The sequence below is a fragment of the Hyla sarda genome, chromosome 4 (assembly GCF_029499605.1).
Source record: "Hyla sarda isolate aHylSar1 chromosome 4, aHylSar1.hap1, whole genome shotgun sequence".
NCBI lineage: Eukaryota > Metazoa > Chordata > Amphibia > Anura > Hylidae > Hyla > Hyla sarda.
This window is the reverse complement of record NC_079192.1, coordinates 121,769,685-121,786,016: the sequence shown is the minus strand read 5'-3', so window position 1 is coordinate 121,786,016 and position 16,332 is coordinate 121,769,685. Positions and strand designations below refer to the sequence as shown.

General features: G+C 44.8%; 2 protein-coding genes across 15 annotated transcripts in view; one reads left to right on the top strand and one right to left on the bottom strand.

The window, feature by feature from the left end:
• Positions 1 to 551, bottom strand: part of ARNT2 (aryl hydrocarbon receptor nuclear translocator 2) — a 144,488-nt gene extending 143,937 nt beyond the window's left edge. The window contains exon 1 of the mRNA XM_056571943.1: positions 414 to 551. The gene's annotated coding sequence lies outside the window, so the exon portion shown is untranslated. The remainder of the gene's footprint in view (positions 1 to 413) is intronic.
• LOC130368383 (mesoderm posterior protein 2-like) overlaps positions 1 to 16,332 on the top strand; it is a 134,304-nt gene that overhangs the window by 31,860 nt on the left and 86,112 nt on the right. For 4 of the 14 annotated variants that reach the window (XR_008892441.1, XR_008892442.1, XM_056571950.1 and 1 more), the window contains exon 1: positions 572 to 618. The exons of 4 other annotated variants lie outside the window; for them this stretch is intronic. The gene's annotated coding sequence lies outside the window, so the exon portion shown is untranslated. 6 more of the 14 variants (XM_056571952.1, XM_056571958.1, XM_056571955.1 and 3 more) reach the window with 5 other exon arrangements.

The following is a 16,332-nucleotide window of genomic DNA, read 5'->3' as shown; positions in this document are numbered from 1 at the left end:
CTACCTGTCCCTATAGATAGCAGGTCCCTATAGATAGCAGGTCCCTACCTGCCCCTATAGATAGCGGGTCCCTATAGATAGCTGGTCCCTATAGATAGCAGGTCCCTACCTGCCCCTATAGATAGCGGGTCCCTATAGATAGCTGGTCCCTACCTGTCCCTATAGATAGCGGGTCCCTATGTGCCACACATACTATGATGGGACATCCAGACTTTATAGCTGGTGATTTCCAATGGCTGCTGGTGCAGGAGTAGCAGCGCTGTGATGTGGAATAGTGCTCAGAACTAGAAGAAGATGGCTATTGGCTGGCTTTGTCTCTATCAGCTGGCCGGCACAAGGAACCAGCATGGCCCGGGGCTCACAAGGACAGAGCCCGGCACTACAGGTAACGCAGCCCGGCGCGGTATACTCACGGTGCCGCCTCCCCCTCCCCACTGTTCGGTTCCTTTGTGCTGCCGGTGTCCGGAGCTGACAGGGGAGATACCGCGAGAGCTGCGAATCTCCGTACTGAGGGCCGTCAGAAGGGGGGAGAAATTGCGGTGTTACCATAGCAACAAGTGAGTTCCCGGCCATTTAGGGGCCATTTCTATAGCAACCCCGAGGGAAGGAGGGAGCGAGGTACTTTACGTGTACTGTGTCATTGACTTCATACGGGCAGAGCGGGATCACATTCCTATTATACCAGCCCCTCGTGTGGTGACAATAGCGGCCCGCTGTACTGCTGACATCTAGTGGTGCTCAGCAAAACTGCAAGCCTCAGGAAATGCGCTAAAATCCTGCGGAAAAAGGATCCAGAATAGCGAAGGGAGAAGGAGTTATGGGGGGGGAGTCCGCTAATCCCATGTACTTCTTACCTTCAGGAGATCACATGGCTCAGGGATTACTTATATACATAATAGTGATAAAACAACCTGTGACTAAGACTACAACTCCCATCATCAGCTGGAGAGCCACTGGATGGGGGGCACAGCTCTAGACTGATCTTAGGGGTTAATAACTTCTCTGCTCTGGTCTCAGCTAGTCTAAGGTGGTGATGGATTAACCCAGTGTTTCCCAACCTTTTTCGGAAAAGTTTTTCGCGGGGTACTCCTACCGACTATGATGAGGGGGGAAAAAAGCCGCAATGTACAATATCAATTTAACTGAGTATGTAGATTACAGTGCTGCTTTATACAGCAACTCACAAGTCGTCTTCTAAAATCCGCCTTGTTCTCTTCTCTGTCATAACCATTTCTTCCAGCCACAATTCTTCACCGTTAAACCTGCAAAACAAACCTATTAGGCTCCGAACTTTTCCAGCATCAGCCTCAAGATTCCCCTTTAATAAGTGAGGAGGAATACAGGGGCGTAAAGGGGTAACAGAGGGGTGCAGAAAGGTGTACATGGATGACAGGGGTGTAGAGGGGGTGCACATGGGTAAAAGAGGGGTGTTTGGGTGTGTACAGAAGTGTACATGAGTGACAGTGGGGTGTAGAGGAGTGTACATGGGTGACAGCAGGGTGTACGTGGGTGACAGATGGTTGTAGACGTGTACATGGGTTACGGGGCGTAGGGGGTGAAAGGGGTGGACAGGAGTAATGGTGGTGACAGGCGACAAAATGTCAGAGGGGTGAATAGTGGGGGTTGGACATTGGTGATAGGGGGTAGACTGGGGGTGGTCAGAGGGGTGGTGAACATGGGTGACAGGGTGGACATGGATGATAGGAAAGTGGGCAAGGGTGAAGGGGGATAACAAATGGTTGACAAATTGTGGTGGACAGGGGCGAGGGTGCAGTACCTTAATTAACTGAGCTGTTTTTTCAACATCATTCTGTGGGGGCCGGGAAGCTGTTCAGGGGGCCGGCGCACCATCCTCATTGCATTTATCCCCTTCCCAGCCTGCATGCCTGTGACTCGCTCAAGTCGCTGCAGGGGGAGGGGGACGCTGTGTGCACAGGTTTCCTTCCCCTTCCTACTCACAGGCCGGGGCGGGAGATTTAAAAAAAATAAAAATTTGCCGGTGTCATCTTTTCCACTGGAGTATCACGGAACCCCTGGCAGTGCCTGGCGGAACCCCTAGGTTCCGCAGAACTCCGATCCGAAATTACTGGGTTAACCTCTAGTTACAGAGCTCTTGCCCAAAGTCTATGGATGCCGCCTCAAGCACAGTGCTGGATGCCTCTACCACTACATTTCTATAAGGCTGAATAGTGTTCAGCAAAGCATGCACCGGATGTCCCATTGTTTTCAATTGAATATGTATTTTAGTTGACACTGCAATTTTTTATTTTGGGCAAGTAATTATAGAAAGAACAAACGGCGTCATTTACTTAAGATGCAAAAACTATTATTTTATTGGTACACTGATTTAAAATCACAGAAAATTTCCACAAAAGTGGGGGAAGAAAAACACCAAAATGTGTCACACTGAACCCTGGCATAATACCTCACAGACTAAACTTAAACCATAATGCATATGAATACAACATAGTGCATAATACATGCTACCAATATAGGCAGTGCACACAATGTACGCTACACATCTAAGTATAAGGTATTCATTACAGTATACATACTCAAAACAAGTTTGGAGGACGGAACAGCGGGAGCCAGGGGACGGCGTGACACCACCCCAAGTGGTGTTTCGGAGTTAACCTTTTTAAATATGTTTAGATTAGGGACATGCCACTTTATACAAATTTAGAGTACCTCTTATGATCTTCTTAAAGGAGTTCTCTAAGCTAAAACTTTTAACCCCCGCTGTGCCCGGGCTGTAAAACTAGACATAATAATGTCAACTTACCTGCCTACGATCCCCCGTTGTTCCGATATCGCCGTCCCGGTCTCTTCCACTTCCTGCGGGTCGGTTACTTCACTCTGCGCTCAGCCTATCAGCGGCCGCAGCAATGTCCCGTTGCGGCCGCTGATGGGCTGAGCGCAGAGTGAAGTCACCGACCCGCAGGAAGAAGAAGCTGACAGGGATCGGAGCACAGGCAGCGATATCGGAACAACGGGGGATCGTAGGCAGGTAAGTTGACATTATTATGTATAGTTTTACAGCCCGGGCACAGCGGGGGAGAAAATATTTCAGTTGGAGAACTCCTTTAAATGTTATAACAGTTCACTGCCCCCATAATGATAAACCACCCCCTGCATTATTATTATTTTTTTGTTTGTTTGTTTACTACCTTGATATTGCTCTGTAATTTCTGCTCAGTCAGATTCACAGACTGGGAAGGGGCCTTACCTAGCAGCCTGTGATATCATCTGAAGCCAGGCAGGGGAGAATTTCCTCCCTCACTCTGCTACACACATCCCAGAGCAGTTCAGTGTGAGTTTAGCTATGATTGGCTAAGGCTGAACACACACCCCTCAGCACTCCAGACTGCATTTCCAAAATTTTGGACTTCTGCTCCGCCAGCAGGAGTCCAAAGTCTGTGCAAGAGATAGGGGAGAAATGTGGTCTGGGAGACATCTAGTGGCAGCTTTTTAAGCAAATAACATAGAACTTTTTTTTATTTTTAAACAAAGTACATCAAAGATTTTTTATTTACCATAAGGCGTGCAATAGCAAAAAATTTGTTTTAACCCCTTAAGGAACACGGGCGTACGGGTACGCCCTGATGTCCTGTACTTAAGGACAAAGGGCATATCTGTACGCCCGTGGGAATTTCCGTCCCTGTTGTACGCCGGACTGGGATGCCTGCTGAAATCATTCGGCAAGCATCCTGTGGCAATGCCCAGGGGGGTCCTGAGCCCCCCCATGTCAGCAATTGATGTGAATCTCTGTCTGGTGTCTCTGGTGACCCGGAAAATAAGGGGGATCGGGGTGGTCAAAAACGCCCACGATCCCCCTGAAGGGATAGGAGTGAGGTGGCAGGGGTGCAGATCTGGGGCAGGGGGTTAAAGTTCGGTTCCCCCGCTCCCACACCCACTGTAGTCCGGGCAGAGCAGGGGACCGGCGGGCGGGGTGACCGGTGCCGGAGGTCCACTTACCATCGCAGAGGACGGTGATGCGGCTCGTTGGTGCGGCGATCCTACGGAAGCCGGTGAGTTGTTACCTAGCAACATCTGGAGGGCTACAGTTTGGAGACCACTATACAGTGGTCTCTAAACTGTAGCCCTCCAGATGTTGCATAATTACGTCTCCCAGCATGCCCTTCGGCGATCAGTACATGCTCGTAGTTGTAGTTTTGCAACAGCTGGAGGCACACTGTTTGGAAAATACTGAGTTAGGTAACAGAACCAATGCGCCTCCAACCAGTGCGCCTCCAGCTGTTGCAAAAGTTCAACTCCCAGCATGCAGTCTGTCAGTGCATGCTGGGAGTTGTAGTTTTGCAACAGCTGGAGGTTTGCCCTCTCCCCCCCCCCCCCCCCCATGTGAATGTACAGGGTACATTCACACGGGCGGGTTTACAGTGTTTTCCTGCTTCAAGTTTGAGCTGCAGCAAATTTTCCGCCGCAGCGCAAACCCCTAGCGGGGAACTCACTGCAAACCCCTGCCTGTGTGAATGTACCCTAAAAGCACTATACTACACTAGCACAAAATAAAGAGTAAAACACTACATATACACCCCCTTACACTGTCCCCCACAATAAAAATGAAAATGTATTGTACGGCAGTGTTTTCCAAAATAGAGACTCCAGCTGTTGCAAAACAACAACTCCCAGCATTTCCGGGCAGCTACTGACTGACCAGGCATGCTGGGAGTTTAGCAACAGCTGGAGGCACCATGTTTGGGAATCGCTGGCGTAGAATACCCCTATGCAATCCATAATTTAGTCCTCAAATGCGCATGGCGCTCTCTCGCTTCGTAGCCCTGTCGTATTTCAAGGAAACAGTTTAGTGCCACATATGGGGTATTTCCGTACTCGGGGGAGAAATTGCACTACAAATTTTGAGGGCTTTTTCTCCCTTTTACCCTTTATGAAAAGGAAAAGTTGGGGGTCTACACCAGCCTGTTAGTGTAAAAAATTTACACTAACATGCTGGTGTTGCTCATACTTTTTATTTTCACAAGAGGTAAAAGGGGAAAAAAAAAAGACCTCCGGAGAAATTGTGTTACAAATTTTGGAGTACGGAAATACCCCATATGGGGACGTAAATGCTCTGCGGGCGCACAACAAGGCTCAGGAGTGAGAGCGCACTATGTACATTTGAGGCCTAAATTGGTGATTTGCACAGGGGTGGCTTATTTTACAATGGTTCTGACATAAACGCAAAAAAAATTGATAAAAATTTGTCCGTAATTGAAGGCCACTTGTGTTTACATAGCCCCCATAGTGCCAGAACAGTGGACCCCCCCACATGTGACCCCATTTTGGAAACTACACCCCTCATGTAATGTAATAAGGGGTGCAGTGAGCATTTACGCCCCACAGGTGTCTGACAGATTTTTGGAACAGTGGTCCGTGAAAATGAAAAATGTAATTTTTCATTTGCACAGCCCACTGTTCTAAAGATCTGTCAAGCGCCAGTGGGGTGTAATTGCTCACTGCACCCCTTATTAAATTCTGTGAGGGGTGTAGTTTCCAAAATGGGGTCACATGTAGAGGGTTCCAATGTTCTGGCACCACTGGGGCTTTGTAAATGCACATGGCCCCTGACTTCCATTCAAAAAAATTCTCTCTCCAAATGCTCAATGGCGCTCCTTCTCTTCTGCGCATTGTAGTGCGCCAGCAGAGCACTTGCTGTCCGCATATGGGGTATTTCCATACTCAGAAGAAATGGGGTGTTACGCCGAGTGCTCCGGGTCCCTGCTCCTCCCCGCAGCGCTCGCGGCGTTCTCCTCTCTGCAGCGCCCCGGTCACCGGGACCGGGAGCGCTGCACTGACATTCACGATGGGGATGCAATTCGCATAGCGGGACGCGCCCGTTCGCGAATCGCATCCCAAGCCACTTACCTGTCCCGGTCCCGGCTGTCATGTTCTGGCGCGCGCGGCTCCGCTCTCTAGGGCGCGCGCGCGCCAGCTCTCTAAGATTTAAAGGGCCAGTGCACCAATGATTGGTGCCTGGCCCAATCAGTCTAACTAGCTTCCACCTGCTCCCTGTCTATATAACCTCACTTCCCCTTCCCTTCCTGGCCGGATCTTGTTGCCTTGTGCCAGAGAAAGCGTTTAGTGTTGTCCAAAGCCTGTGTTCCAGATCTTCTGCTGTTGCCCCTGACTACGATCCTTGCTGCCTGCCCTGACCTTCTGCTACGTCCGACCTTGCTCTTGCCTAATCCCTTGTACCGCGCCTATCTCAGCAGTCAGAGAGGTGGATACGACCTGGTTGCTAACGCCGCTTCAAGACCATCCTGCTTTGCGCCGGGCTCTGGTGAATACCAGTAGCAACTTAGAACCGGTCCGCCGGCACGGTCCACGCCAATCCCTCTCTGATACAGAGGATCCACCTCCAGCTTGCCGAATCCTAACATGGGGTTAAACATTGTGGGGGGCATTTTCTTCAATTTCCCCTTGTAAAATTTGGGGAAAAACCAGCATTTTAGTGAGAATTTTATTTTTTTTATTTTCATTCACACATTCGACTTTAACAAAAAGTCATCACTGTACACCTTGTTACGTTCCTTGAGGGGTGTAGTTTCCAAAATAATATGCCATATGCGCGTTTTATTTTTTTGCTGTTCTGGCAGCATAGGGGCTTCCTAAATGCGACATGCCCCTTAAAAACAATTTCAGCAAAATTTGCTTTCCAAAAGCGAAATGTGACTCCTCTTCTGAGCATTGTAGTGCGCACGCAGAGCATTTTATGTCCACACATGGGGTATTTCCATACTCAGAAGAAATGGTGTTACGAATTTTGGGGGCATTTTCTCCCATTACCCTTTTGTAAAAAGGGTACATTTTGTAAAAAAAAAAAAAAAAAAAAAAAAAAAAAAAACACATGGCATACTATTTTAGAAACTACACTTTTCATTTACACATCAGACTTTAACGAAAAGTTGTCCAACACCTTTGGGATGTTAAGGCTCACTGTACCTCTTGTTACGTGCCATGAGGGGTGTAGTTTCTAAAATAATATGCCATGTGTTTTTTGTTTTTTTGTTTTTGTTTTTTTGCTGTTCTGGCACAATAGGGGCTTCCTAAATGCGACATGCCCCATAATTTCCTTACTTGAGAGAAATTGGGTTACAAATTTTGGGGGTCTTTTTATCCTTTTACCCCTTATAAAAATTCAAAAACTGGGTCTACAAAAACATCCTAGTGTAAAAAATGAAGATTTTGAATTTTCTCCTTCACTTTGCTGCTATTCCTGTGAAACGCCTAAAGGGTTAACAAACTTTCTGAATGTCATTTTGAATACTTTAAGGGGTGCAGTTTCTATAATGGGGTCATTTATGGGGTATTTCTAATATGACTGCCCTTCAAATCCACTTCAAAACTGAACTGATCTCTGAAAAATTCCGATTTTGTCAATTTCGTGAAATTAGAAAATTGACGCTGAACTTTGAAGCCCTCTGATGTCTTCCAAAAGTAAAAACATGTCAACTTTATGATGCAAACATAAAGTAGACATATTGTATATGTGAATCAATATAACATTTATTCAAAATGCCTATTTTCCTTACAAGCAGAGACCTTCAAAGTTAGAATGCAAAATTTTCAAATTTTTCATGACTTTTTTGAATTTTTCACCAAGAAATGATGCAAGTATCAATGAAAATTTACCACTATGTTAAAGTAGAATATGTCACGAAAAAACAGTCTCTGAATCAAATTCATAAGTAATAGCATCTTAGAGTTATTAATGCTTAAAGTGACAGTGGTCAGATGTGCAAAAAATGCTCTGATTCTTAAGGGGAACATGGGCTTGGTCCTTAAGGAGTTAATGAGTCCATTTAACCCCTTAACGACAATGGACGAAAATGTACGTCATGGTGCCGTAGTACTTAACGCACCATGACATACATTTACGCTCCGCCATGACCACGAGCACCGGACCAGTGCTCGCTTCATGCCCGGCAGGTCCTGGCTGCTATCAGCAGCCAGGGACCCGCCGGTAATGGCGGACATCCGCGATCGTGCGGATGTCCACCATTAACACCTCAGATGCAGTGCTCAATACAGATCACAGCATTTGCGGTTGTGCAGTACTTTGAATGGATGATCGGATCGCCCGCAGCGCTGCCGCGGGGATCCGATCATCCAGCATGGCAGCCGGAGGTCCCCTCTCCTGGCTCCAGCTGTCTTCTGGGGTCTTCTGCTCTGGTCTGAGATCGAGCAGACCAGAGCAGAAGATCACCAATAATACTGATCAGTGCTATGCTCTATGCATAGCACCGAACAGTATTAGCAATCAAATGAAAAAATAAAAATAAAAAAAATAAAAGTAAAAAAATGTAAACAAAAAAAATGTGGAAAAATCCCTCCCCAATAAAAAGGTAAAACGTCAGTTTTTCCAATTTTACCCCCAAAAAAGCATAAAAATATAATTAATACACATCTTTGGTATCGCCACGAGTGTAAAAGTCTGAGCTATTAAAATAAATTGTTAATTATCCCGTACGGTAAACGGCGCAAACGTAAAAAAAAGTCCAACATTTTATTATTTTATAAACTACAGATCATGGCGCAAAAAATGAGCCCTCATACCGCCCCATATATGCAAAAATGAGAAAGTTATAGGTGGTCAAAATAGGGCAATTTCAAACATACTAATTTTGTTAAAATAGTTTGATTATTTTTAAGCGGTACAATTATAGAAAAGAATATAATCATGGGTATAATTTTAATCGTATTGACCCACAGAATAAAGAAAACATGTAAATTTTACCGCAAAGTGTACAGCGTGAAAACACTTCCAAAATTTGCTAAATTGCGGTTCTCTTTTCAATTTTCCCACATAAATAATATTTGGTTGTGCTTTGCATTTTATGGTAAAATGAGTGATGTAATTGCATAGTACAATTGGTGATGCAAAAAAACAAGCCCTCATATGGGTCTGTGGATGGAAATGTAAGAGTTATGATTTTTAGAAGACGAGGAGGAAAAAACCAAAATGCAAAAATAAAATTGGTCTGGTCTTTAACCCCTTAACGACGCAGGACGTATATTTACATCCTGCGGCGGCTCCCGCGATATGAAGCGGGATCGCGCCGCGATCCTGCATCATATCGCTTCGGTCCCGGCGCTCATCAACGGCCGGGACCCGCGGCTAATACCACACATCGCCGATTGCGGCGATGTGCGGTATTAACCCTTTAGAAGCGGCGGTCAAAGCTGACCGCCGCTTCTAAAGTGAAACTGAAAGTATCCCGGCTGCTCAGTCGGGCTGTTCGGGACCGCCGCGGTGAAATCGAGGCGCCCCGAACAGCTGATCGGACACCGGGAGGGCCCTTACCTGCCTCCTCGGTGTCCGATCGACGAATGACTGCTCCGTGCCTGAGATCCAGGCAGGAGCAGTCAAGCGCCGATAATGCTGATCACAGGCGTGTTCATACACGCCAGTGATCAGCATAGGAGATCAGTGTGTGCAGTGTTATAGGTCCCTATGGGACCTATAACACTGCAAAAATTTTTTTTAAAAAATGTGTTAATAAAGGTCATTTAACCCCTTCCCTAATAAAAGTTTGAATCACCCCCCTTTTCCCATAAAAAAAATAACAGTGTAAAAAAATTAAAAAAATAAACATATGTGGTATCGCCGCGTGCGTAAATGTCATTAATTAATTAAATGTCATTAATCATTAATTAAACCGCACGGTCAATGGCGTACGCGCAAAAAAATTCCAAAGTCCAAAAAAGCGTATTTTGGTCACTTTTTTTATACCATTAAAAAATGAATAAAAAGTGATCAAAAAGTCCGATCAAAACAAAAATCATACCGATAAAAACTTCAGATCACGGCGCAAAAAATGAGTCCTCATGCCGCATACATGGAAAAATAAAAAAGTTATAGGGGTCAGAAGATGACCTTTTTAAACGTATAAATTTTCCTGCATGTAGTTATGATTTTTTTCCAGAAGTGCGACAAAATCAAACCTATATAAGTAGGGTATCATTTTAACCGTATGGACCTACAGAATAATAAGGTGTAATTTTTACCGAAATATGCACTGCGTAGAAATGGAAGCCCCCAAAAGTTACAAAATGGCGTTTTTTTTTTCGATTTTGTCGCACAATGATTTTTTTTTCCGTTTCGCCGTGCATTTTTGGGTAAAATGACTAATGTCAGTGCAAAGTTGAATTGGCGACGCAAAAAATAAGCCATAATATGGATTTTTAGGTGGAAAATTGAAAGGGTTATGATTTTTAAAAGGTAAGGAGGAAAAAACGAAAGTGCAAAAACGGAAAAACCCGGAGTCCTTAAGGGGTTAAGGACAACAGGTTTTTCCGTTGTTTTGGACTTTCGTTTTTTTTCTCATCACCTTCTAAAAATCATAACGATTTCAATTTTGCACCTACAGACTCATATGAGGGCTTATTTCTTTTGCGTCACTAAATGTACTTTATAATGACAACAATCATTTCACCACAAAATTTACAGCAAATGCAGAAAAATTTATATTTGTGGGGCAAAATTGGGGGGGGGGGGGGGGGAATGCCATTTTGGAACCTTTGGGGGATTCCGATTCTATGCAGTGCACTTTTCGGTAAAAGTGACGCCAAATATATTCTGTAGGTCCATTCGGTTACAAGAATACCACATTTTTATAGGTTTTTCTTTATTTTACTACTTTAAAAAAATTATAACTACATGCACCAAAATTAGTATGGTTAAAATTGTCCTATTCTGACCCCTATAACTTTTTTTCCCCCGTATACGGGGTGGTATGAGGGCTCATTTTTGCGCCGTGATCTGAAGTTTTTGTCGGTACCATGATTGTTTTGATTGGACTCTTTGATCACTTTTTATACACTTTTTTTTATTTTTTTATTTTTTTACGTGTACACCACTAACCGTGCGGTTTAATTAACATTATATTTTCATAGTTTGGACATTTACGCACGCGACGATTATTTTTGTTTACACTTTTTTTTTCATGGGGAAAAGGGGAGTGATTCAAACTTTTATTTAGGAAGGGGTTAAATCACATTCACTTTTCTTTTTTTTTTTAGCCCCCATAGGGGACTATTACTTGCAATATTTTGATTGCATACACTGAACAATGCTATGCTATAGCATAGCATTGATCATTGTAATCTGCGGTTGATTGCTCAAGTCTGCATCTCAGGCTTGGAGCAATCAAACGCCGATCGGACAGCATGGAGCACGGTAAGGCACCTATCGCTGTCCTCTCAGCTGTTCGGGATGCCGCGATTTCACCATTGAGCTGACCAGTTTAGACGTCATAATCAACTTTGATCACGGCGTATAAATGGTTAATACCGGACATCAGCCCGATCGGCGATGTCCAGTATTAGCCGCGGGTCCTGTTGCCAATAGCAACCGGGATCCAGCAGATACCAAGAGCGCTCAGCGTCATTACTCCGAACGCTGTGTGCGGGCTTCCGTGTTCGCAGCCGCCGGCCCCTTCGTGACGTCACGCCCGCCCCCTTGTGACGTCTCGCCCGCCCCCTCAACGAAAGTCTATGGGAAGGGGGTGCGAGTGCTGTCATGCCCCCTTCCCATAGACTTTGGTAGAGGGGGCGGGCGTGACGTCACGAAGGGGCCGGGTGTGACGTCATGCTCTGCGGCTGCGAACACGGAAGCCCGCACACAGTGTTCGGAGTAATGAACTTCCGGACGCTGTGAGCGGAGCTCCGAACTGCAGGGCAGCGCACAACCCCTTTAACACCTCTCCTGCCCTTAAAAAAAAAAAAATAATAATATTTCTGAGCTTTAAAAAGCTCTGTATCATACACTTTTTTTTATTTTTTTAGGCAGAAATCGTAAAGCCAGAACTGGGATAACCCCCACTGTATGTGGTATTCTTTCAGAGGAATTAAATTCCATGTCAGAAGTTATTTACAGGATTTCAGCGGAATCCCATTGACAATAAGGCTAGGTTCAGACTAAGGAATTTCTGCCTGCAATTCTGCTTTGAAATTGCAGGCAGAAATTCTGCTTGCTAAAATGTATTATGCTAGTAAATGGGTTTTTCGTTCACAAATTCACACTTCGGAATTTTTGTAAGCGGAATTTGTGAACGCAAAATCTGCTTTAAAATTTCCACCTGAAGAACGGCATTGCTCATTCTTCAGGCAGAAATGCTCGTGGAACACATTGCAGTCTATTGGGGACTGCAATGTCCGTGCGGTCCCAGCGCTGACTGATTTTCCATCTAGAGATTCCGCAGTGTGAACGTAGCCTAAAGGTCTATTCACATGGCAAAATTCCGCAAACGGAAATTCTGCCATGTGCATAGATCCTAATGAGAGGCTGCTTTCAAGCAGATTTCCTCATGGGCTCATGCACCTTACTGCATTTTCTCTGCGATCTGTTCACTCTGAGAAAATGATTAAGAAAAGCTGAAATGCTGTACTTCTCCATGCAGAAACCAGTGCACATAAGTAATTTCATGCAGAATCCATCAGATATTTCATGTGGATTTTGCCCCCAAATCTGCCTAGAATCCTCATGGAATCACAGCCCCCTTGAAGTCAATGGAAGGACTGACATGTCAGGAAATAATCTTTGTCAGGACCTTTTGTTGACCTCAATGGGGCTTGGATTCCACGAGGATTTCTGGCAGAATCCAGATGGAAAATATGATGGAATCCGCCTCAAATGACTTATGTGCACTGGTTTCTACATGAAGAAAAACAGGATTTAAGATTTACCTCTTCATATTCAGTTTGAACAGATTGTGGATTTAGAGGTAATTCAGTGAAGATTTTCCTTACTGAAATTCCTCAGTGCATGAGCCCGGGGGAGATTTATCAAAACCTGTGCAGAGGAAAAGTTGCCCATAGCAACCAATCAGATCGCTTCTTTATTTTGCAGAGGCCTTGTTAGAAATGAAAGCGATCTGATTGCTATAGGCAACTGGACAAATTTTTCCTCTGCACAGGTTTTGATAAATCTCCCCTATTGATCTTTATAGGGTTCTGCTGCACTGTGTACACTATGGAAATTCTGTAGCAGAACTTCCAATGCAGATCCGGATTCTGCTGAAAGAATGAACATGTACTGTAGATGGGTGTTCCTAGGTCCCACTGGTTGTTACCAGTTCTGAGCAGATGGTACTGCTGGACATCTTCCAATTGCAAATCGAAGTAAGCATGATGGGGGAGATTTGTTAAAGGGGTACTCCACTCCCCAGCGTTCGGAACATTTTAGTTCCGAAGGCAGGGAGCGGGCTTCGGCGGCCGTCACGCCCCCTCCCATAGACTTGCATTGAGGGGAATGTTGTGACATCACGAGGGGTGGGGCGTGATGTCACAAGGGGGCATGGTGACCCCCGAAGCCTGCTCCCAGCATTCGGAACTAAATGTTCCGAACGCTGGGGAGTGGAGTACCTCTTTAAAACCTGTGCAGAGAGAAAAGCTGACTAGTTGCCCATAGCAACTAATCAGATGGCTTATTTTATTTTTAAAAAGGCCTCTTGGGTTGCTATGGACTACAGCTTCATGTTTCCTCTGCATAGATTTTGATACATTTCCCGAGATGTGTCTTACTTGCTGCACTATAGGGGAATTAAAGGGGTGCTCCGGCCTTAAGACATCTTATCCCCTATCCAAAGGGGACCCCGCCATCTCGCCTGCAGCACCCACCTCTTGGAGCTTCACGCAGCGCTGCAGCCTCAGAGTCTGCCGGGTTACGACTACGGGGCCGGAGTATCGTGATGGAATGACTCCGCCCCCATGTGACAACGACCCGCCCCCGTAATGCAAGTCTATGGGAGGGGGTGTGACGGCCGTGGGTGCTGCATGCCAGATAGCGGGGCTCCGTCACTTTTTGTGCGCTTTTTTTTTTTTTGTGACAAACAAAATAGATCAAAAATCATTTGTTGATTGGCTGTATCCCCTTAGGCTGTGTCCACACAGAGAATCTTCGTGCAGACATTCCGTAAACTGTGGGTGACGGTACAGGGGCTCTAGGACCCAACAGGTATGCACCATCTCATAGACGACTATGCATTTTTTGCGAACTCCACAAAAAAATGAACATGTTCATTCTTTGTGCGGACATGGAAAATTAAATTTCCATGGCGGAAACATCTGGCACAGAAAAGAACATAGCCTGAGGGACACAGCCCATTTTGGCCTTAAAGGAGTACTCCGGTGGAAAACAATTTTTTTTATATCAACTAGTGCCAGGAAGTTAAACAGATTTGTAAATTACTTCTATTTAAAAATCTTAATCCTTCCAGTACTTATCAGCTGCTATATGCTCCACAGAAAGTTCTTTTCTTTTTGAATTTATTTTCTGTCTGACCACAGTGCTCTCTGCTGACACCTCTGCCCATATCAGGAACTGTCCATAGCAGGAGAGGTTTTCTATGGGGATGTGCTCCTGCTGTGGACAGTTGTGATTAAAATAATACCCAATTTATTTAGCTTTTCTATTATTGTACTAATAAAAATAAAATAAAAGTCAAACTTTTAACAAAATCAGTATGCCTTAAATTTTCAATTTCCGACTTTTTATTTTCTGTACATGGGGATGTATAAGGGCAAATTTTTTGCTATGATTTGTAGTTTTTATCAGTACCATTTTTGTTTTAATGGGACTTTTGAATCACTTGTTATTCATTTTTTACTGATATATGATGTGATCGAAAATCTGTATTTTTGGTGTCTGTAATTTTTTTTTGTTTACATTTGTTTACTGTGTGGGATTATAAACATTATATTTTCTTAGTTCCAATGCCACGCAGCGATACCATTATTTTTATTTAGGGGGTGGAGGGTGTGGGGGAATGGCAAATAAGGGTGATTTTTTTATTTTTTTTATCATTTTAGGGAAAAAAAAAAATTTATTAAGTCCCATATGGGACTTTTACATGCAGTCATCAGATTGCATTAACTTTTCAATGCTGTGCTATTGCATAGCATTGAACAGTGAGATCGGTGATCTACTCATTTAGCCTGGCTCTCCCAGGCTGCATCACTGGTGAGTCAGGCTAAGTTTCCACTTGTTTTTTTTTCTCTGGCTGGCTCAAAAACTGCAGTGGCAGTTTTCCAAAAACTGCCAGAAAAAAAAGGTGGAAACTTAGCCTTAAAGGGGTATTCCGGTGCTTGGACATCTTATTCCTTATCCAAAGGATAGGGGATAAGATGCCTGATCGCTAGAGTCCCGCCGCTGGGGACCCCCGTGATCTTGCACGCGGCACCCTGTCACGCCCCCTCCCATAGGCTTGCAATGAGAGGCGGAGCGTGACGTCACACGGGGGCGGAGGCGTGACCTCACACGCCGTCGGCCCTGTGGTCGCCGGTAATCGGCCCCGAAGCGAACACGCTCCTGGGACTGATTATAAACGGGGTGCCGTGTGCAAGATCACGGGGGTCCCCAGTGGCGGGACTCCCGCGATCAGGCATCTTAACCCCTATCCTTTGGATAGGGGATAAGATGTCTAAGCACCAGAGTACCCGGAGCCGAAGTTTACACTTTAGATGCCAATGAATTGCATTGATCACTGTGTCTAATGGGTTAATGACTGGCAGCAGCGGGAACGCATTTGTGGTGAGAGTCTGGCTACGTACAGTCCAGTGCGTACAGGTGCACCCTGGTGCATTAAGGCCCAGACAGCAAGGGCCTATCTGTCCACCTGATGTCCCTGAGGGGGTAGATCTCTCCTAAAAGAAATGTGTGGCCAACAATAATGTAATTGAAAGGCAAAACAAACATTCATACAGCCCTGGCTATACAATCATTAAGCCTCACAAAAGGATTAAATGAGCACTGATCTTCTAGATCGGTGCCCTTATCAGACATTGCTCTTCTGGTCTAAAAGGACCCTAACAAGTAGGGATTGTCCAAAGCACAGAACCCTCTTTTTAAAGGAGAAGTATCATGAAGAAAAACGTATCCCCCTATATGAAGGATTGCCGAACAGCTCTCCCATAGAGCTTAATGGAGGGGGTGTGGTGGCCTCCGCTTCGGGCAGGGGTCGTGACGCGCTCCTGTGCTGGAGAACCGGGGCCTGTCAGTGGGGCCCTCTCTTGACACCAAGGTTAGGTCAACTTCTTGGAGACCCCTTAATATAAAATTTGCTGGTCCCCCTCCACATTACTAGTGTCATATATATATATATATATATATATATATATATATATATATATATATATATACATACATATGTGTCTAACGTGAGGTGTTTTTAATGGATTTGAAAAGTGCTTTTTTTTTTTTTTTTTTAGCTTTTTTTTTTTTTTTTTAGCTTAAATAAAAAAATAAAAAACTTACATGTCCAATATCAGAATATAATAGATTTCAGAATATATATGTAGATCATGAGGAAGGAA